Genomic DNA, 22,879 nt, shown 5'->3' on the forward strand with positions numbered 1-22,879 from the left:
AAATCAGTTTAGAAGGAATTAGTTTGGTCTTATAAATATTTAACTAGTGCTACTGACAGAAGTGCAGTATTGAATAACAGAATTCTACTTAGGCCAATCTGAAAGTAATGTCTTCTATTTATTTCCATGGAAAGTACAACAAATACAAAGAACAAAATAATATTTTTGATAGAGAAAATTTTAGCTACAAAAGTCATTTTCAAGCTAATACTCACTAGCATTAGCTATGCATTTTCACCAGTGATGAACAAGAGCCTGCCTGCCATGGTCATAAAAATCTGTGCTGGTTGTGATGACTCACCTTTGCTGTCACCACCACTGAAACACACCACTCACTAACCCACTGTGCTCACAGCCACTATTTGATCTCCAAACATGTTTAGTGAGTACTGATGAATGTCAGTGGAGAAATTCAATCCCACACCTTCATCCACACTTCCATGTCAGACAACATTTTGTCAGCCTGCCACTCTGCTTCCATCTTTCACACAGCAACAAAATGTAATGGAATACTGGTGGGAAAGTTCACCCTCTAATGTCACACCACCAACAACCACCTCTGACACTGTGGGCCTATGTAACAAAATGAGAGGCATTACTTTCAGAGCAAACTTCGAACAGATTTGAAAAAGAGAATGAAAGAAATATATAACTGAAAATTTATAAGGCACTGTTTTCAGATGATATTTTACTTTTTAGGAGTAGCTTTTCTTGGGCAGTATGGCTTAGCCATGCTCCTACCCAGTTTTGCCAGGGAATTTGGATCTTGGCTGAATTCTTTTGTTCCAGGAGCAGGAACAGTTCAGGAAGAACTGACACTTGTGACTGGTCTCTAGCAGCCTATCAGAAGTTACCACCCTATATTGCATCCAACATTTACCAACTGAATAAGGAATCTTCATTTGCAGATACTACAAACTCATTCTAAGAATTGCTTGAATGCATTAGATAGCAACATCAAGATAACAAGAAAAAAAATTGATATTAAATTCCTGCCTGCAAATCCAAATCCCATTTTCCCAAATGCTGTGCTCTTTGCTGATCAGAAGACTCTGCTACACATATGTGGCTTCCATGATACCTCTGCCATCAAAAAATGATAACCTCATTTTTACCAAAACCTTACTGAATCTATAATGTGTAATTGGTGTGTGAGGTACAAAATGAAAAATTCTTTAGATGAGAAGAGGTGAGGCCTGAGACAGGGACAATAATGTTAATAGTTTTGGAGTAATTTAGCATCTAAGAAAATTTTGGATTAGATTTGGTTAGATTGCTGAATTTGGGGAAGGGGCTATTTTTCCTTAGTTTTGCTCAGAGCTACTTTAACAGATTTAGCACGTTTTTACTTGCAATGACACTATGTATTTAGAAGGAGACAGCACAGAGCTATTCCATATTATGCAATTCACTCATTTGTGTAGTAGACCAGTTGTAGAAGGTTCCAGTTTCCACTAGGAAAGTAAGCAGTCTATTCAGAGCTAGACAGCAAGTCATAATAAAATGATTTAATAGTAACGGTAGCTTCAGAGGATAAAAATCATCTGACATGTCTCAAATGTTTATTTATGGTATCAGGAATGGTTACAGAAAACTGTATAATTAGAGAAGAATAGGGAAATGGGGAAAGTTTCTCCCCTTTAGTCTTAAAGGACATACCTAAAAAACATCTGGTAAGAAAAGATATAAAGAGAATAAACTTTTGAGGTTCTTTCAAAAAGTACCGTACAATACAGTGATCACATTACAGAAGATTAACTAGGGCTATTATATTTGATCTAGAATTAAGTAAATATTTGATCTAATTATTAGACTAACTAGAATTAGAGGATTATTTACATTGAAAGGAACCTCTTAAGATTGTCTTGGCCAAACCCCAGGTTTGATGTTGATCAAATTGCCTGGAGTCTTGTCCCGATCTCAAAGGACAGAGATTTCATACCTTCAGTGCTTCACCTCTCCAAAGAGAGAAATATTTTTATTTTTATTTGATTAGCCAGTTAGTTCTGCTGCTACACGTTGTCACCACTCCCTCTCATCATTCTTCTGTGCATGTATGAGAACCATCTTTCTCTGTCTTCTCCATACTCTTCTCCATTAGCTGAAGATAGTGATTAGATGTCTCTGTAGACCTTTCCAGGATGAGCAAACCCATCTTGCTCTACTCTTCTGAAGTCTGTCAAAGTGATAATAAGCATATTTGCTCCAGAGTGGTTATAAATAAAATATTTCCAGATTTCAGATAACTAGATGCCTTTAATAATTATCCTCTGCAACCCTGTTAACACTTTTTTTTTTCTTTTCATGATTAAGCAAGGGGGAATATAACACAGTAATTTGGAGGACTGATAGGGTTACTGAATGCTATTTGACAGTATCTGGGACTACAAAGCATGGCTGTTGAGAAATGGAGGAGGCAAACCTTGCAAAGAGTGAGGGTTTGAAATTCTGATAAAAAATGTTTTGTGACTGCAGTGTGAGACAAGTAAAGCTCTGAAGACATCATGCAAAGCAACGGGAATATGCAGTGCAGGGAAAGCCTTAGGCCCAAATACTTATTAAAAAGTGCTCTGATTCATTTCTGGTGATAACTGAGAACCCAGACTTCCCAAATATAACGGAAAACAAGGCTGAAAGAAGCAAATAAGTTCATTACTGTGTAAATCAAGTACCTCCAACATGGATCCTGGGGACTGCATGCAGCCCAGCATGGTTCAAAGTGCAACCAATCCCCTCATCGAGATTTAAAGGTGGCAGCTCTTACCTGCAGAGCAGCCCTGGGCACGCACCCATCGCTCAGCAATAACCGCAGTCAGAGCGCCATTAATACTGCGTTGACCGAAAGCAGGGCATGGGGAGGGCAGCGCTGTGCAATGCTGACTGAAGTGATGGCACAGCACTGTGTGCGTCTTGATACACTGGCTGAACACAGCATTCTGAACAGCAAAAGGTACACAGCTGTGCTTTTCATTTTGATAAAGGAATTTGAAAATAGAATCATATAATCATAGAGTCCTTAGAGCTGGAAGAGACATTTAAAGGTTATGTAGCCCACCTCTTCTTCAATGAACAGGGACATCCACAGTCAGTTTGCTCAGGGTCTCATCTAGCCTGGCCTTGAACATCTTCAAGAATGGAGCATGTGATCTGATCACATCCCCTTACTGAACTTTTCTTCAGTTCACAACCACACCTTTTTCTTGCCATGACTTTCTGGCAATAGATGCATTTTGAACAATTACTGTCAAAGATGAAGTTTAGGAAGAGTAAAATTTCATCAAAAATCTCTGATGAACACCTTGAGACCTTACTAAGAACTGCAGCCACTGCCATTGCACTAGACATTGACTAGACATAGTTTCACAAAAATGAGCTCAAATATCCCACCAGCTTTATGTTTTTTGTTCCTTTCTCTCTTTATTAGTGTTTTAAGAAACAAAATACTTTCTTACTTATGAAGTAATGATTGTACATTTTGCAAGGGCTCCTCCAAAAATAATCTGTCCTGTTTTATTTGATTGGATTATAACATCAGAGGTGGATGTGGGTGGTATGGCAGTAGAGACTGAACCTTCCCACTAACATTTTGTTGCCATGTTCCAATGGCAGCAGGGGAGCAGTCTGATAAAATGGTGTCAGATATGGACCTGCATTTGAAGCAAAGGTATGCTATTGAATTCATCCATGTGGAAAAATTTGCATAAATTAACATTCACCAATACTGGCTGAATATTCATGGAGACTAAACAGTGTATGTGAGCACAGTGATGTGGTGGGTAATGTGTTTCAGCTGTGATGAAGTGGGTCATCTTCTCTGGTGCAGATTTTGACGGGAGTGGCATGTAGGCTCTTACTCATCACTGGTGAAAATGCATTGCTAATTGTGGTGACTGTATTGAAAAAAAAAAAATATATATATATATATATATATATATATATATTTGTGTCTGAGTGTTTGCTCTACTAAGTAGTTTATTATGCTTTTTGTTTCTAGTTTCCACTGAAATAAATTGGAGGCATTTCTTCTGGAGTAACCTACATATATGTGGCTCAAGACAACTTCTTTTCACTGACAGAGTACTAGACAAGCCAAAAGTTTGAACACCTATTGTGTAAGAAAACTATAAAGTCGATTTGTTAATACTGAATTTAAAATAATTGTTAGAACCCCTGTTGTTATCATGATGAATCTTCCCTCTGCAAGGAAGGAATCGTGTAAAAAAAGGAAATGATGAGAACCTTGAGGAACCTTTCCAGCAGTAAGGAGGCTCTAAGAAGAGCACAAACTACTTGCAAGGATTCAATTGTACCATAAGTTACCATCAAAAATGTAAGACCTGAAGAACTACTGGGCAAAGAGGTGCTGGCCCACACATTTTTCATTGTAGTACAGACTGAAGAATCCTGAAAATTGTTTTATTATGTGCTGTTGAAAAGCACAAAAAATGATTGCAGAGATAAAAGCTCCCACTAACAGTGACTGATTGGTGTATCTGAGGTTGTAATTTAGACCTAAGACAGCCATATCTGTCCTTCAGGAAATATTTCATTGGTGCAAAATGTTAACAGGGATGTACATTGTGGTTTTATTCCTAAGCTCTTCTGTCATTTGATGCAGTATATGGAAATTGTCTCAGAAGCAAACATTACCATGAGAACAGTCCATCTGTGAACATGCAGAGGGGTCAATAGCTACATGCAAATAAGTTGTCCTATGGCCATTGGCTGGGTCAAGAATTCCTATTCTATGTAACTGTTTGATGCACCTGAATTCATCTGAGTGTTTAAATCCTGCATATTAATTCTGTACTGCAAGAGGTAGAGTTTTAGACTAATCCCTTTAATGCTCTTCAGTATAAACACTTTAATCAAGCAACAGCTTTATAATTAGTTCCACTTTCAGACTGAATATAATTTACTCTTATTATTCCTCATCGCTTATTCCAACTTCTAATTGCAATAATTAGACATCAGTATGTAAGCTTAAATTGTTTCTTGTAGAAAGTGTAATAGCTGCTAGAGATGGGTTTGCAAAAATCCAGAAGATGAAACTTCTTCCCCTTCTTCCTATTCTTTCCCTGTGACATCACTAAGAATTTCTCTTTTTGCCTTGTAATCATATGATTTATACCAGGATTGCAAGCAGGAGCTGAATTTCTTTGAGCATGATTCAAACAGAATTACGTGTGTTTGTTCTGCTGTGTATGAAAAATTTTGGCATGATAATAATGTCCCCTACATACAAAAAAATCCTGATAACTATAATTTAATAATAATAAAAAAAATAATAATTTAGCTTCTCAGGATGTAATGAGCTTTTCTCCTTTCATCTGTTTTCCTTATGAACATTTGGAAGAACAAACTGTCTTCACAGGAAGAACATTTGGAATGGTTAGGTTACATTGCTTGGAAGACAGTATTTTGAGTTGAGTCCTAAGCTGGCACTTCAATTAAATTTATAAAAATAGTTACTTGTTTTAATTATGCGCAGACTGGTGGATTATTGAAAATTTGCTTGTTTGACCTAAGTAAAGCTGTAGGAGGTGAACATCACAGAGCGCTGCTGAATATTAATAAATATTCTTTTAATAATCAATTGAACTGCATTTACTATATGTTGACTGTCTTAATAAATCTAAACTAAATATATGTTGAGAAATTGGCTTAAGAGAAATTATTCGGAATTGGTTAATTGTAAATGTGATGAGAAATGTTTGTTTATTTGTTTGTTTGTTTGTTTGTTTTGCTAGGTTATTAGTAAAACATTTTATGCTGGATTTACTTCCTTGCTTGTAACCAAGTTTTCATTTCATCCATTGTGGCTGAGAACCACACCACATATTGCACATGTACTTCTTTCTCCTACCTAATATGTTGTTGGCTCTGAAGAGAAAAAGTGATTTTTTTTAATCCTTTTAAAAAAGCTCTTATTACACAGCTATAATGTGTTAAATCAATTTTAAAAGCTTCCTTTTTTTAAAAAAAAAAAAAAAAAAAAAAAACTAGCAAAAAAAAAATCTGCCACTTAGAAACTAACATTAAAATAAACATATGTGAATGTATCTGTCATTAAGAAAATTGTATTCCATCATGGTTCCTGGTACAGCAGTTGATTTAGTTCATCCGTCTGAACATTTCCTTTGAGTTCAACAGCAATGCCCAACTAAAGGGCCTGTATAGAGAACCATTTTCATCGGTACATCATCCTGTTGTGTTCGAAATTCAGTGAGGGAGCTGTGAGATGTGCCAGGACGTGCCCAACTGGAAAACCAGGGAAAGAAAAAAAGTGGAACATGTGGCAAATACCTCTTCTTCAGGCTTGTAGGCTCAGCCCCAGAAGTTCTGCTCAGGGATTGAACTAGCTCACCTGCAATTAATGGCATGGCATATGTTCTGCCTCAAGCTTCTGAAAATATTCATATCTAATGTATTTTGTAGTCTTTCAGATTAAACACCAACTTTAGATCAAAATATGATTTCAGTTTTGGGTAATCACAATCATACCCCGAACGTTTTCAGTAATTACATAGCTTGCCAATAAGTCAAACTAAAGTGAAAGGGTGCAATAACTATCTACATAAAAGCAGAGATCCTTCTTAATAAAAAATTTCTGAAGAAAAAGCGGAAATTTGAAGGTTGATATCGGAGGAGGAGATGATGCACTGGAGGGTGTAAGTAAGTGGCAAGGGAATAACAGCTGCTACCTCAGTACTGCTACTCCCTCTCCTATCTGCAGAACGGGTGTTTGCCTGGCTCCCATTCCCAGATATGTTTCCTCACTATGTCCATGCGTGCAGGTTTTGGGGGATGTTTTCTGGGACTTCTGAGGAGTCGGAGTGTGTGGCTATTCTAGTGAACTGCTGTCCTTAGAAGTTTATATTCTGAACTAGAATATCTCTACCTGCCGGAAACACCCATCATAAAAGTGAGAAACTAATGTGTGCTACGGTAGGTGGATATGGCAGTGTTAAAGCAATTGTTTAAACCCCAGCTTTTTCCCTGACATGGAAAGCACACGTCTTTCAAATGCATTCTCCTTCTTTTGACTTCTCGTCAACCATAAGGAATTTACATAAGGTTGATCTGGCCAGAATAAGAAATCAAGGCTAAACTTAAATTTTACTGTTCATGAAATTTATCAGGATTAAAATAGCAGAGGCTGATGAGGAGAATATTTGATGATGGTGATTCTGTGTGTCTTTCTTGTTTATTATTTTCATTAAAAAGTGTTAATTTAAATGTTAACATTTACACCTAGCTATCTCTTTCCTCCATTTTATTCTTTCCACACACAATTGCCTAAAAATAAAAAAATTAAAAAAAAAAAAAAGAGGTTAAGGAGTACATTTCCTAAAGTTCTACTTTTAATTGCTTGATTTACTCGTGGTATTGTCTGGCAAAAAAGCCTTCTTCAGCAGAAGTTTTTTGTTAAAGGAAGAATTTTATTTCATTCTGCCAGGGAAATAAACTAATTTGACATGATTGTTTTAACCCAGAGAAAGGGTATAAATAGCTTCTTTATTTTCAAGGTTGCACTTTTTTTTTTTTTCCCAATGGTAAAACACACTCTACAGTTGAAGCACTTCTCAATAAATCTTAACGTATTACAGAACAGTACAGTACAGAGATGGCATTTTATTTAAAAAACAAAACTGTGCCATTAATTAGCAGACTGTGTAAGATTTCTGTTTGTTAGCTTAGTCAGAAAACACAGCATTGGAGAGGGAAAGTCTTTTAAGTAACCCAAACAAAATCATTCCAGAACAGAATACTATCTTACACTTCTTTTTCTATTTTCACTTTTTGTTGCTTTTTTTTTTTTTTTAAATTTGTTTGTTTGTTTTTAAATCAGTCAAGCACTCAAGTAATTACAGAGAGTTTATTGAACTGTAAAATTTGGTATTATTTCTGTGTGTCTTGCTTGTCTGTTGTGAGGAATACAAGAATTGAAAGTTGATGAATATATACTTGAACAACATTTATCATAGTAAGCTAAGGAGGAGGTACTGAAGTTCTTTGCACTCTGGGCTGCTGGCTGGTGTTCTCTCTCTGGATTTCCCTCTGGACTTTTTGTACTGTAGAAAGGAACATTTTTCCCTTATTGTCAGCACCATTGTACCACTCCTTGAAAGCAATATTTAAAGTAACTGAGGAGCTGAAATCCACAGATATTGGCTCAGGGCTGACAAGGAGACTGTGAGTAGATCAGTGAAGTAGAGGAGTGTTATTTGGGAGCAGTAGCTTCAGGATGCTGCCCTAAGGTTACTGTCATCACCCAGCTTCCTGAAATTCATATGACCTAATTTGAATTGCAGGCAAACATTCTGATCTTCTTCAATGGAGAAAAAAATTACTAGTTCTATTATTTAGATAGGGAAGTAAAGTGCTACCAACAGGTTTTCTTCTAAGATCAGTATGGATGTTTGGGAAGCCTGGCCTGCTTTTGAAAGCTTGAGAGAAGATGATGTTTAAATGGTTAATCACTAGAATTTTCTTTTTTCTGCTGCTTAGGGCTCTTAATTTAATTCAGTAATTATCTCATTTTGCCTTCTTTCTTCAACTTCTTCTTGCCAAAGTGTAGTTTTCTTCCTAAGGTGTGGTTCTCTAAGTTTCCCAATTGCACTGTTTATTTTTTTCCTCACCTTCTCCCCACCCTGTGGAGGTTGAAATAGAGAGCAAGGAACTAATGAGTAGTGCTGTTATCATATTCTGAAATGTTTTTCATTTCTGAGAATTGAGGGCTAGGATAGACCCTTGTTCTACATGCCTCCTGTTGAGTAAATGATACAGATCTCACCAGTGGAGGAGGCACACCAGAGAGAAGATCTAAAGCTTCCTATACTCCACAGGTAACAGATAAAGTGACAAAGTTATTCTTATACCTACTTGATTTTCAAGTCTCAAGACAGTTCAATACAGTCTCATTTTTCAGTGAAAAGTTTCAGAGGGTTTGTGTCTGTTTCAAAGCATAAATGAAAAAAGTGATGAGGACTCTAGAAAGGTTACAGAATAAAGTCAGTTTCTTCTAAGCATTATCTGCAGTGATGTCTTCTATACTTGCAGAAACCTTAACATGAAGTAAGATCTCAAAGTTTCAAAATGGGAAAAATAATTATAAATAGTTAATCGAAGCCAAAATCCCATAGTGATTTTATCTATGGCATAGTTACATTTGCCTTTGGGCAAAATGAAGGGAAGATTTTGACTTCGTCTTTATCTTCAAACCTCTCATTTCAGAAAACAATCCTGAAAAGATGTATATTGAATGAAATAATAGTTTCACTGTATTTACAGCATCTTACTGATGTTCAGTGGTTTAGAAAAACAGGACTCATTTTCCATCATCTTTACTTTATGGAAAGCCTTAGTTGATCCTTAGTGCAGTGTAGTTTGTAGCTCCAAGGCAACAATAACCTCTCATCATGATTACAGAGGTTTCCGCAGACAGATGGGCCTAATCCCAGCACTCCATCAATTTAGTAATCTATTCCAATCAGGACCTGATGGATTTGATAGGCCATCTGTAGTCAAATGAGACAGATTCAAGACATGTCAAAAACTGGGAGGCTTTCAGAAAAGCTTTTTGCTGTTACACACAGACAGTTATGCCAACAAGTCAGAAAAAAAAGAAGGAAAAAAAAGGAGAAAAATGAACTAAGGTAATTCACCCTCACCTCCAGTATTTTAGAAAGAAAAAAATATTTAACTGTATTTCTAAGGTATAATTGGAAGAATAAGTAAAAATCATTTCTATGAGAATTTAGGGGCAGATCTGCCAAAATCATATCTGCCACATTCATACCAATGTGCTTGATTAAAAAAGTGTATAGCGGGCAAATAAAAATTGGAAATATTTATGAAAATATGTTTAATTTAAAATACCACCAACAAGATGAATTGGTCTTCAGATCAAACAGGACAATTTTTTGAGCACAGAACATATCATTTCAGTGAAGAAGCACTGGAAAACCTGCATTTTGAATTGCCTGAAGATGACCTCTACTTTCTCCACTTTTTGCAATTCAAGCAAAATAATTCATAATAGCTTGTTACACTTACAGCTCCATTAGCACTGACAGCATGCATTTACATTTGGTATTTTTATTTTCTAGCGTACAACTCTTAACTCTAGCCTTTGCTTTGAAAAAATGTTTGTTTCAATGCATGATTCTGTCCACATAATGCTATTGACTTCATAGAGGGTTTGAGGTCCACAGCTCTGATTTCTGAATTGCTATCACCATCAGCTCTGTATAAACGCAGTATAAAGTGACAGGTTCTCCTTTTTATTTTTGTTTCTAACTGTAGAGATGTCTGGTTTGCATAACAAATCTATGCATTTTTATGTGTTAAAAGTAAAAATCTTGTCAGTATTAAACATCAGAAAAGCTCTTTTCTTGTTTTGATTAAAAAAAAAAGCTCATCTTTCCCAGTCTGAATCAGTTTAGTGTGAAAATGTTCAGAAATATTCTAAACAATTATAGCAAAACAAGTTAATAACAACATTATATATATTGGTAATAACTGAATTTAATTCAAGATGAGAGAGTATTATGCAAAGATATTAATCCAAAGCTGTTACAGTTTCTGCACAGCCTTTGGTTATTCTCTATCTTTCAACAGTTCTGCTTAACTGTAAGAATTAGATGACAGTTCCTTAAACTTTCCATCTTGCTTTGCCATAGGACTGAACTATAAACAGTTGAAATTTGTTTGACATTTTTAATACAGAATTTCAAAGGGTGGGTTTATGAATGATTTTAAAATAAACTTTAATACTAGATATAGAAACTTCTTATTTCTTGTTCACCTTTTTTGTGTCATAAAACAAGGAAAAACTTCTCATAATCTTAAAATGTGACAACATTTTTCCACTATGTGTTGATGAACTTGTGTAATAATTTTTGAAATGAATGAGGGAGGGAATTTCTGTTTCTATAAGGAAAGTAATAATCAAATATGTGAAGCATTTATTAAGTACATGTACTTAGAACAAGCAATAGTAGCAATTTTCAAATGTAATTTCATAGAATAGAATCTTTTGAGATGGAAGAGACACTTAAAGATCATCTAGGGCAAAACTCCTCTGCTATGAACAGGGACAACTACAGCTCAGTCAGGTTACACAGAGCCCAGTATAGCCTGACCTTTAATGTCTCCAGGAACTAAGCATCCATTAACTCTACTGGCAACCTGTTTCAGTGCATCATCATCTTAATTGTAAAAATCTTCTTCCTTATATCTAATCTAAGTCTTCTCTCTGTTAGTTTGAAACCAATTTCCCGTTAACATATCACAGCAAACCCTGCTAAAAAGCCTGTCTCTTTCCTTCTTACAGCTTCCCTTTAGATTCTGAAAGGCCTTATCTGGTCTCTGTGGAGCCTTTTCTTCTCCAGGCTGAACAGCCCCAGCTCTCTCGGCCTGTCCTTTTGAGGGAGGTGTTCCATTCCTTGGATCATTTTTGTGGTCCACCCATAAAATTCACATTTTTCCAACTTGGACAGGAGGATGTTATGGGGGAGTGTGTCTCAAAGGCCTTAATGAAGTCCAGACAGATGTCATCAGTGGCTCTTCAGGTTCCTCAGGTGGTCGCATGCCTGACCTACACTTACAGTTGGAGGGGTGTCATGACCCCTAGTTCCACCTTCCAAGCCATCCTCTCAAGGGTTGTGTGTAGAGCTAGTGAAGACTGATTTTTTTGAATACCTCAGCCTTTGTGTCTGCGTCTAGCCTGCCTGTGTTGATCACTAGGGAAGACATGCATTCCTGGATTTTCCTTTTTTTGGTTCGGGTACCTGTAGGAACTTTTCTTATTCTTCTTTGCACTCCTTACCAAGACTAGTTTGACGTGGGCATTAGCCTTCCTGACCCCATCTGTACACAACCTAGCAGCATTCCTGTACTCCTCCCACTTTACTTGTCCGTGTTTCCATTACCTTTTCCAATTTTCTTCTTGCTCTCCAAATTGACCACCAGGTCTCAGTTCAGTCATTCCAGTCTCCTGCCTTCTTTTCTTGAATTCCTACACCTGGGATGGAAAGCTCTTGTGCCCTAGGGAAATCTTAAAGACCTTTATCACCTAAGTATCTTTAAAGATGTGCCAGCTCTGTTCTGCTCCTTTGTCAGTTGAATTTTTGTTAAGTAACTGTAGAAAAGTAAGTTGACTTCCCTAGAATTAAGATTCCTGATTTTACTCTTTGCCTGTTCAATATCCCTCAAAAGTGTGAACTCCACCACTGCATGATCACTACAGCCCAGGCAGCCTTCAATCCTGATGTTACAAATCAGTTCACTTGCACTGGTGAGCAACAGGTTCTGCATTGCTTCCCCCCTTGTGGGACTGTCTATTACCTTGATATATTCAGAAAGTTATCCTCAATATTCCAAGATCTTCTTGGATTGCCTATAGCTTCCTACTTCTCTTGTAGATTTCAGGGTGGTTTAAGTTCACAAACTGGGCAACAGCCTACAATCACAACTCCTCCTGTTGCTCAAGGAGGAAGACTTTATCTGCAGGCTCTGCTTGATCAGGTAGGCTATGGTAGGCACCAACCATAATGATCCTTCTGTTGCCTTGGTCTCTAATTCTCATAGGCTTTTGATTTGTTCACAGACATTCTAATTTGCATTGGTATGGTATTTCTGAGCATTTCTTCTCAAATCCCTTGCAACATAAACACATGAAACTACAAACTTATGTCTTCCTTGGGTTGCTTCTTAGCCTGAAGAATGTTGAGTATATTCTTTAGCTCAGATTTTGCAATCTAATCACTACTGTGTATGACTGAATTCTTCATTGAGCATTAATGGCATGCTAGAACAGAGTGTGGAAAAAAATGAAAGGAAATGACTGTCTTTAATAAACACAAAAGACTCCTCTAATTTTAAATTCAGGGATGCCTCCACATGAATAGATTCAAAGACAGAGAAATACACAATAACAGATCTAGTTATATGGTTTGTTAAACACAAAAGAGAGCTGTACTGCAAAACCTCTGCTTCTGTCATGACAGGAAAAGTAATAACATGTTTAGAAAAGAACACACTTTAATGAAGACACATCTGATGTAAGGAAAAAATTTTTTCCATCTAGGCTGTCATAGCAGACTAGCTGAACATATCCGTGCTCATTTTATACTGGCTGTAGGGGAAAAATAGTCTAATTAGTTTTACAAGCTTACTGCAACTGGAAATTTCCCCTCCATTAGACTCTGACCATTATGCTCACTGACCTTCACTCTGCAAAGATCCTTGCACCAAAAACACATTCTGCGGGAATTCTGCCTTACATTTCTTTATTTAGAACGATATTTGAAATAACTTGTGCCCAGATTTATCCTAGTTTTCATGGGATAAGTAGAAGCTTTCTGAGAAAGTAAGAGAGGAAGGAAAAAGAGGAAAATCTCATTAAACATCACTGCCATACAAAATACACTGGACATTTCTAATTGTTATGGCAGTGTGAAGCAACTCTAAATATGCACAAGACACCAGACACCATTCAATTTTCCATTGCATTTCAGTAGAATCCAGAATAGGAAAAGTATTAAACCTCATGTTAATGTGCATTACATTGATATTGTTGTCTACAAATTGTTGTCTAGAAATTAATTAATTGATTAATTAATTAATTAATTAATTTTTGCTTTTATGTCTACGTGGATGGTGAAGATACTACATTCTGGAAAATGTCAAGAGCAAGGAATGAGTTCCTAAATAGAATGTGATAAGAATAGCAGATAGCAATGGTATATCAGCTTAAAAGGTAAGTGCCTCAGGAACAATGTTTCTTTCTATCTTTTATCATTTGTCAACACATCCTTCGTACACCCAGGAAAAGTGACTGATAAGAACCAGAATACATTTGTGAGTTGGGCAAACACCTTAAACAGTTTGTCATGGTTTCCTGTGTAACGGGAAGAAGGGGAAGAAGGCCTCCCTGGCCCATTTCACTCTCCCATCCCCTTTTTGGGAAGAAGAGAAAAGGAAAAACAACAGTTAAGATAAGGAGAGATAGTGAATTTACTACAAATGGTAAAAGAATGTAAATTAATAATACAAAAAGGAGTTACAGGTAATAGAGGAATTGGAGAGAGAGAAGTTCCAACCTTGTTGCTCACTGCGCTTCTGGAAATGGAAGAGAGATGGCTCAGGCCTGACTCTGGGGATTTATAGTATGTCTCTTCTCAATATATATTTCTCTTGGAGAGCCGGAACTCATTTGGGAATAGATGAGACTTCTGAAATAACAGGACCTAGGAAGTGTAGCTTCACATTACAGTGCGCTCAAGCACCCAACAGCATTGACCAATGACTTTATTTGGAATTCTGATAAAACACGGGCACAGTAGTTTGAGATTTTTTAGTTGAGAGGACAGAGTCCACCCTCAGCAAGTTTGCTGATATTACAAAGCTGGGAGGATTGACAGACATATGGAAAGCCTGTGCTTCCATTCAACAGGAGAGTTCTGTTTCCTCCTCCCTGTTCTGCAGGGAGGAGGAACTTGATGAGGATTAACAAGAGCAAGTGTAGAGTCTAGTACCAGGGCAGGAATGTATGCATCAGTACAGATTAGGGGATGACCTGATAGAGAGGAGCTCTGCAGAGAAGGGCCTGAGGGTCTTCATAGACAACAAGCTGGCTGTTTTGTGAATTGTGTCCTGGTTTAAGTTGAGACAATGTTAATAGCAAATATTTTGATTCTTGTTCAGTGAAAGGTGCATGCCTGGGGCTGGGTCAGCCCATCCAAGGTGGAAGACAGTCAGTACAGTGTGGTAGCAGTGCATGGGATATAGCCAGAACATCTGTCCTGAATTAGGCAAGGGCAGATCTTGCCTGACCAATCTGGTGACCCTCTATGATGGAGTGATGGCACTGGTGGACAGAGGAAGGGATAGTGATGTCATCTACCAGGTCAGTCTCAGATCACAACTTATCTCTGCATTGGAGAGACATGGATTTGAAGGCTGGAATATTAGATGAAAGATTAGATAATTGTAGCCAGAGTGTTGTTTTTAACAACTCAATATCCAGGTGGAGGCTGGTCACAAGTAGTGTCTCCCTGGGGCCTATCTTGGGATTGGTGCTCTTCAACACCTTTATTAATAACATAGACAGTGTAGCAGGTAGATGCGCTCTCGGTAAACGCATTCTTTATTATGGTGGCTTTTTTTTTTCTTTTCTCTTTTCCCTGTTTCAGTAAACAGTTTTTATTGCAATCTATAGGTTCTATTTTGTTTCCAATTATCTCCCTTATCCCTTGGAAGGTAGAGTGGCTCTATGGTGCTTAGCTGCCTGCCAGGTGAAACCATAACAATACTTTTTTGGATCCAGTGTGGGGCTCAATGCATTGATGTAGTTGCAGATCTGATCAGAGCACGTTAAAACAAACGCTGCTATAAGCGGTATAATAGTTTAATGTTTGTCAGTCACAGTGTTATTTTTATTTTAATTTTTTGAGATCTGTCGGAAATTTTTTCATGGAACAATTTTTTTTAATACCTAACTTGCTATATATGTTCCCTATTGCTTTATCTACTACTTCTGGCATCTAGATTAAGGTTATCATTTTTCTACAGAGTTTTACCACTTTACCTTTCAGCTGCAGAATCCTGAAAAGCTAGTAAAATACTTGGAAATGGTGTGCTGTCGTTCTGGCAAACCTAGAGAGATACAATCATTGCACTGTGCTGGGGCCTGGCCCACATCTACCAAAACCTGATTAACGCTATTCAGAACCCAAAGGGAGATCACTGGATCTGATTACAACATACCCTGCAACAGACCTTGAAGTTTAATCAGAAAACCAATCTCCGCCAGTATCAGCCACCTTATGCACATGACAAAAAAAAAGAAAAAAAAAGAAAAAAAAAAGCTGTGAAAGCCAATTTATTTAATAAGAAAACTGCTGTTAAGACAAGGATGGAAAAAGAAAACGAGGATGAAGCAGAGCCATCACATGAATGAGACAAGGAAGAGGAAAAATTCACAAAGGAAACAATAACCATCCTATCCCTAACTATGGATGAGCTGCAACATATGCAAAATGACTTCAGCCATCATCCATTCCTCTTTTCTGTCTTGGTAAATAGATTTTATCTAGCCACCAAGTTATATTTTGTTGCCAGTTCTATTCCTCATCCCAGTGAGGGAGGAGTGAATGGCTGTGTTGCATCTAGCTGCCTGCCAAGCTAAACCACAATATATGGGTTAAGAAAATGTAGTATTTTCTGCATGTTTTGAGCTATTTTGGGGTTGAAGACATTGGCTTGTGGTTTCTGGCTTTGGGAAAATGTAACAGGAAGCTCAGTGTCTGATTGAACCAGAGTTTACCTTTTTCCAGCCTGAAAAGTAGTGCTTAGGACTGATACAGCCTTCATTAACAAAGTGTACAAGAAGCAAGAAATCCAAAGGAGTTTAAAAAGTCTACATATGTGGAGACACTGGGATGTGAAATGAAGGGAACAAAAGATGACACAGATCTGAAAATAAAAGGTATTCTATGTCTTCTCTTTCTATCCTTCCCCACCATCAAGATCAAAATGTTTGTCTAGATATTGAAAGTAGCTACGAGAATCTGACGTCTTTTCCCATAAACACAGGTGTTCTCCACTCAGTAATCATTTTCATATCATTTTCAATGCCATCCTAAAATATGAGAGTGAAACCTAAACCACCTTTATTTGTTCAGAAAGTTTATTTGCCAAGAAGTTGCTGAGGAACACTGATGCTGTTTTTCAAATGAAATAATTACTAAAGAAACAGTCCTTGATTTGAGATGAATAGAAAACTTCAGTATGTAACTAAGACTTTTGAAGATTGAACAGAAATTTGTAAAATGTCGTTTTTGAAAGAAATGCTTAAGCAACTTATGTTTAAAAGCCTGGACAGTTACATTTATTCGTATAGAAAACACATTTCTCTTAAAAAATAAATGCTTTTTTAAGAGAGATTTGATTATGAGGGCAGTCAGAAGCAGGCATTGGTACTTCTTGTGTTGTTAAAATGAAACACCTTCTTTGCTTTTAGTGAGGAAGAGCAAAGCTGTTGGATCCATGAAATAGAAAAGTGGTTCCAGTATGAAAAGTAAGAGCCACTGTTTCACTTCCTCAGGGCACAATTTATAACAGAATAAGACAATGAAAATTAGGCTCATCTATAAAATTAACTACATGTAATTAAATTGGTTAATGGGGCATGTAAAATATGCACTATTCAAAAACAAACAACAAAAAATGATATTATTTATCCTTTCTATGAGGCATTCTAATTACAGGATCATAAATGAATAGACCTAGTTTGCTTCTGAGTCCAATCCTTCTTGAGACCATGGTGAACACTGACATGAAACTGTCTGTAAGCATTTCAAGGTATCTGGAGGAATTTCTAATGTAAGGAAGAATCATTGCTTTTGATTTGAAGATTGTCCCATATTTTTGTAAAATTATGTATGGGTATAATTGTGAAAAATCTAAGCCCATCAGGGAATCACTATAGACCTGTGATTGTAAAAATATATTTTGATTTTGAAATCTAAAATGATGTGTACCTTCAAATTAATTTAGAATTTTTTTCAAATAGAGCAAATAGAGATTTTTTTTTTCCTTTTTTCTTTTTTTTTTTCTTCCTAAAATCAGCTAGTTAAAATAATCATATTTTTAACTTACATCTTTTTCTTTTAAAAATTTACTTTTCTGTTCAAAGGTTAGCGGAAGATTTATACATGCAATAATGTCAGGATGATTTATTTGGTTTTTGGTCTTGCTGACCTACAAAATGATCTTGCTAAGTGGAAGTATTCATTACTTGTAGTTATTAAATACACAGTAAATCTTTGACATGCATATATAAATACATATGTCACATAATTATTATTTTTGAAGTCCATTTTAGACACTCCATCAAATCTAGAGAGGCCATTTGGTGTATTTATTTGGGATCAGACTGGATAATAAAATTGCCATAGGCAGAAAGAACATTCTTATGAAGATACATTTTGTAAGTAAATTAGGCTGAAGATCTTCAGTGAAACAGCATTCTGTGTTTTGCATATGAAATGCATTAAGTGCACCTTTTTAGTAATGAAGAAAAAAATAACATTTAGGTTCTGTCTTTTTTGAAAAAATATATACAAATTGTGTTTTTTCACTGAATCTACTCTGCGTAAAATTTGTTTAAATATAGTTTTATGGTGTCCTTCATTCCCTGGCTGTGGGCCAGAGTTACTTAGTTTCTTTCTGTATAAAAATATAAAATGGTTAATAAAAACATGATTTCCAACAAATTATTTTCCTCTGGAAAAAAACATGCACAATTCTTTTGTATACTAGGGTAACTGACTGGGGAGAGGGAACAAAGCTTTAAAGATTGGTAATTGCTTGTTGGTTGTTGTTTTTTTTTTGTTTTTTTTTTTTGTTTTTTTTTTTTGCTTTGTTTTGTTTTGTTTTGGTTTGGTTTGGTTTTTTTGTATCCTGACTTTTCATAATGTTTTCATTACTGACAAACATTAGCAGTGAGCAAGCACTGTAATCACATTTAACATCTGCTGTATATTTAGTTGCATATAGAATTTAGTAGCTGTAGAGGACCAGAGGATGTTAGATTTCTTTCCTCATGCACTCATTATTGACATTTGGTTTGAGCTACATTATAAAATCAGTGTTGAGTATGGGTCTGTTGGTTTTAGCTCAGTCTCTAATGAATTGTAATCAGGACTTGAATAATAAGAGCTTACTAAAATATAAGTTGTGTGCTCACAAATGGATTGCAAAACAGCCATTTGAAACAGCAACAATTCCATGCAAGGGGGCACAGAGAGTGGAAAGTACCTGCTAGTCTACTACACTTATTGCTAATGCTAAATGGCTGTAATTAATTTAGAAGTATATTGACCCTACTGGATGATTCAGCACCACAGTGGCTATTATGCAAAAACAATACTATGTATATGATGAAATACTGTACAATTTTCCTTTTTTTTTTTTTCCTGTAATGATGTCAGATGGGATGTTATTTGTGAAGGTTTTAGCAGTAGACGTTAGTGAAAAATTTTTAAAAAACCTCTTTGCTCTGTATAAGATATACAAAAACAATAAAAATTGGACATATCATTCTTTTACGAGTCTGTGTTCTTGCTACCTCTGCATGTAAACCTTGGCTACATCACTAATGGTCCTTTAAGATCTGCAGCTGAAATAGAAATGAAATATAGTGTTCAAAAACACTGAACTTGTTCTGAAACAGTATATTCATTTTCAGCATTGCGCTGTGCTCGGATACATACATGTAGGATAATATAAATGTCTGGCAGCAAAAGTAATGGAAAAAAAAAGCTACATTTTGCTTGCTTGCTGAATGTCTCAGTTAGATGTGCCTTGTTTAATTAGGTATGTCTAATGATCATCTGTACTGACCTATACCTTGAATTTAAGTTGGGCAACAAGACCAGCCTTTTTTTAAATTAATCTATTAGTGCTACTTTAAATTCACAAGACTATATTATTCAGGTATGAAAATGCTTTAAGAAGTGTTGAGTTAAATATACAACTATCTTCCAGAAAAGCTGAAAAAGTAAGTACATGCATTGAAGTTGATAGAGATAGATGAGATTAGCTTAGCATTTTGCTTGACAGCATTTTCCTACAACATATGGTCAGTGCTATCAGGGCTAATACAGAGAGCACTGACTAATCAGGGAGACAGATTCACCAACAGTGACTGCAACACATGGTGGCCTCTTAGTGTTAAAAAGAACCATCACAGTCATTTGTAAACATGATCAGATAATGTGTCTATTTATCATTTTGATTGTTTCAACCACAGAACTAAAGCCTGGAGATCTTTTGCTCATTCCTTCAGCAGTTGGGAGGGAAAGATCTTGTAAGTTAGCTGTGTTTGCTGCTGCAAGAATGAAGTGAGGGAAAAAATCTGACAGATTTTTTATGAGTCTAATACTGATTAAATGTATTAAAAGCATTACTTTTAAGAAAAATCGATAGCAGTGATTTTAGCGACAAGCTGCCATTAATTATAGTTGGCTATTCCAAGCAAGGCTAAAACAAGCCTATTGTTTATCAGACACTGCATCTATTTGGAGAAGTCAAGTAAATCCAACAGCTGAGAGAGGCTACTGAAATTCAGCATGAAAGATGTATCCAGTGGTAAATGCTCTACTGACCTAATTTTACAGCTGCTCAGAGAAGACATTTTTGATTGTGATTGTTGTTTTGTGATTAGATCTACCCCAGTCACGTGCAGTGAATAGAGTATCTTTTATTATGAGAGCTCTCTGTGGTATGTGCACAAGCTGTTAGAATAAGTTACAACACTGTTCAGAGGACGATCCAAAAGCTTAGAGATATCAGAGCAGAAACAGGTAATTAAAGTTACAGACACTAGTGTTTTTTTATTATTCTTGCAGACATCTCTTTCTATAAATTCAAATTTAGGGTAGCAAGATATCAGGTTTGCCCTGCAATTCTGTACAGTTATCTTGCATTTGTGATACTGATGGATACTGAATGACCACTGTTCTTTTCCCCATCTTAGTTTTCAACTGACTTCCTTTAAAACGTCCTATAATTTGTCAGTTTGTTGGTTGCCTACTGACCAAAATATGCTATTGGAGCTCTTTCTCTAGTTACATATTCCAAGATGTGTGCAGCACAAACAGAAAACTAAAAAGAGTATAATCAAGCACTTTGGCAAATTTCTTTGCCAATGAATATTTTTTTCTAGTGCTAGTTTTCAGCTTATAGGATCCCACAGACATCTCTTATGCAGAGATAAGAATCTAGTTTTGGTTGTATTAGAATTAAGAGAAATTTCCTATTGATCTAAGTGGAAGTATACTATCTTCCAGATCAGCCTACAGGATCTTTCTCTCAAAGAATTTTCTAAAATTTCATCCTTGGTCTATCCCACTAGGATGTTAGTTACCTTGTTTTTGACTTTTTTGTTGCTGATGGTAGTTTGGCTATAACTTTTCCTTCCTTCCTCCCTTCCTCCCTTCTCCCTTCCCTCCTTTCCTGCCTCCTTGCTTCATCCCTTCCTCTCTTCCCCACCCCACATGTGAAAATTCTAATGGTTTCCTGCATGCAAATAGCTTGAAGGATGACTAATAGCATCAAGGATGACTAACAGCATCAATCACTTTAGGTTTACTTGAAGTTTAACTGGAATACCCTATAGGGCTCACTGATGCCATTCAGACTTGGATGTTTTCCAGCATCAGCATCTGTACTCTTACACTTTGTGCTACTTCACCATGAGCACTACGACTGCTTCTAGAAAAGAGAAGTATTTGCTATGAAGTCATAGAAGAGAAGAATTCAAAGGTTTCAGTCTTGAAAAATATGGTTGTTTTATTTTTAAGTTTCCTATTTCATTAAGTTTTTATAAAGTGAGTATAAAATTTCCCTATTTTCTTGTTGTCCTGGTTTCAGCTGAGACAGAGTTCATATCACACTGATGTATTTGTTGTTGCTGAGTGATGGGACCAGGCTGGACTGCTTGATAGAAGAGCAACTGCCTTTAGAGCAAAGCAGCAGCAGGCAGAGTAGGGCCAAGACTGTAGGCTTGAATTGGACACAGGGTTGTTCTTGTCATTTGACATGGCTATGGTGGGGAGTTGGATGGAGGAAGCTGCTGTTTGGGGCTGGTGTTGGTGGTCTGTGCGTATTGTTAGCTGGATGTCAGTGGGTGTGGGGTGAGCAATTATTTTGTGAATATATATATATATATATAAATATATATATATAAACCTACATATATATATACAGTTATGATAGTATTTTCTTTTCTCTCTTATTAAATGGATTTAATCTCAACCCACATGTTCTGTTTTGTTTCCAATTCCTTCCCTCATCCCACTTGGGGGATGAGTGAACAGCTGTGTGGTGCTGAGCTGCCTACTGGCTTAAACCACAATAATACATTTGGTGATTCTACAATTAAGTAACTGATACAAATGTGGATTAGCTCTGGGTTTGGTCTGGCACCTGGCTCCTTCCAATCACTCTTATGAAGGAAAATCTCTCATGGCTTTGCTGAGAGTTCTGCTTATACACTGAATGTTGGAAAGCCCTGTCATTAGAAACATGAATAAGCCAAGATATATGTAAATTTCATGGTTTCATTAATATAAAATACCAATTGAAATCATTTGGACAGAAATCTGTATAAATACTGCTTATATTAAATGTTATTACACACACACAGACAACAAGAGTGTAAGGTACTTCATTATTTGACAAGTAGTGGAAATGTGTCATTCTGAGAAAAAAATACTCTTATTTATAGTCTTCAAAATTATAATAAATAATTCATTATAAAGTGTGAAAGTTCTTATTAGGAGAAATGTCCTTTCAGAAAGTGTGAAGTGATGTCATTTATGTCATTTTTGTCTCCGGTGGTTTTTTTCTTCACTTTTTTTTTTTTTTTTTTTTTTTTAAATTCAATAAAGCCCACTTTTTCCATGTTCCTGAAGCCACCATTATCAACACATAATCACAGTGGGAAAGGTGTCATCAGTTATGTGGTAGTCATGAGAGATATTAAGTCACCCAATTGATTTTTGCTGTTCTTTACAAAAAGCATTCCATTTCCTTCAGGTTTAAAAGCTTTTCCTTCATTCCAGGCTAGAAAACACTATCTTTACTCTTGGTAGGACTGAGCTCAGACAAACTACTTTGCTTCTGCCAGCCTGAAAATTATCTTCCTACGTAGATTACTACAACCACTCAGCAATTCTGTGCTGGAAATAGCTAATAATTTTAGTCATATTGCCTTTTTTTTCTAAACTTGTTCCAGGATAAATTTCCATATCATCATTCAACGTGATGATTTTAATGCAATATGTATTTTGCATACAGGATTTAA

Source organism: Lagopus muta, chromosome Z, assembly GCF_023343835.1.
Source record: "Lagopus muta isolate bLagMut1 chromosome Z, bLagMut1 primary, whole genome shotgun sequence".
NCBI lineage: Eukaryota > Metazoa > Chordata > Aves > Galliformes > Phasianidae > Lagopus > Lagopus muta.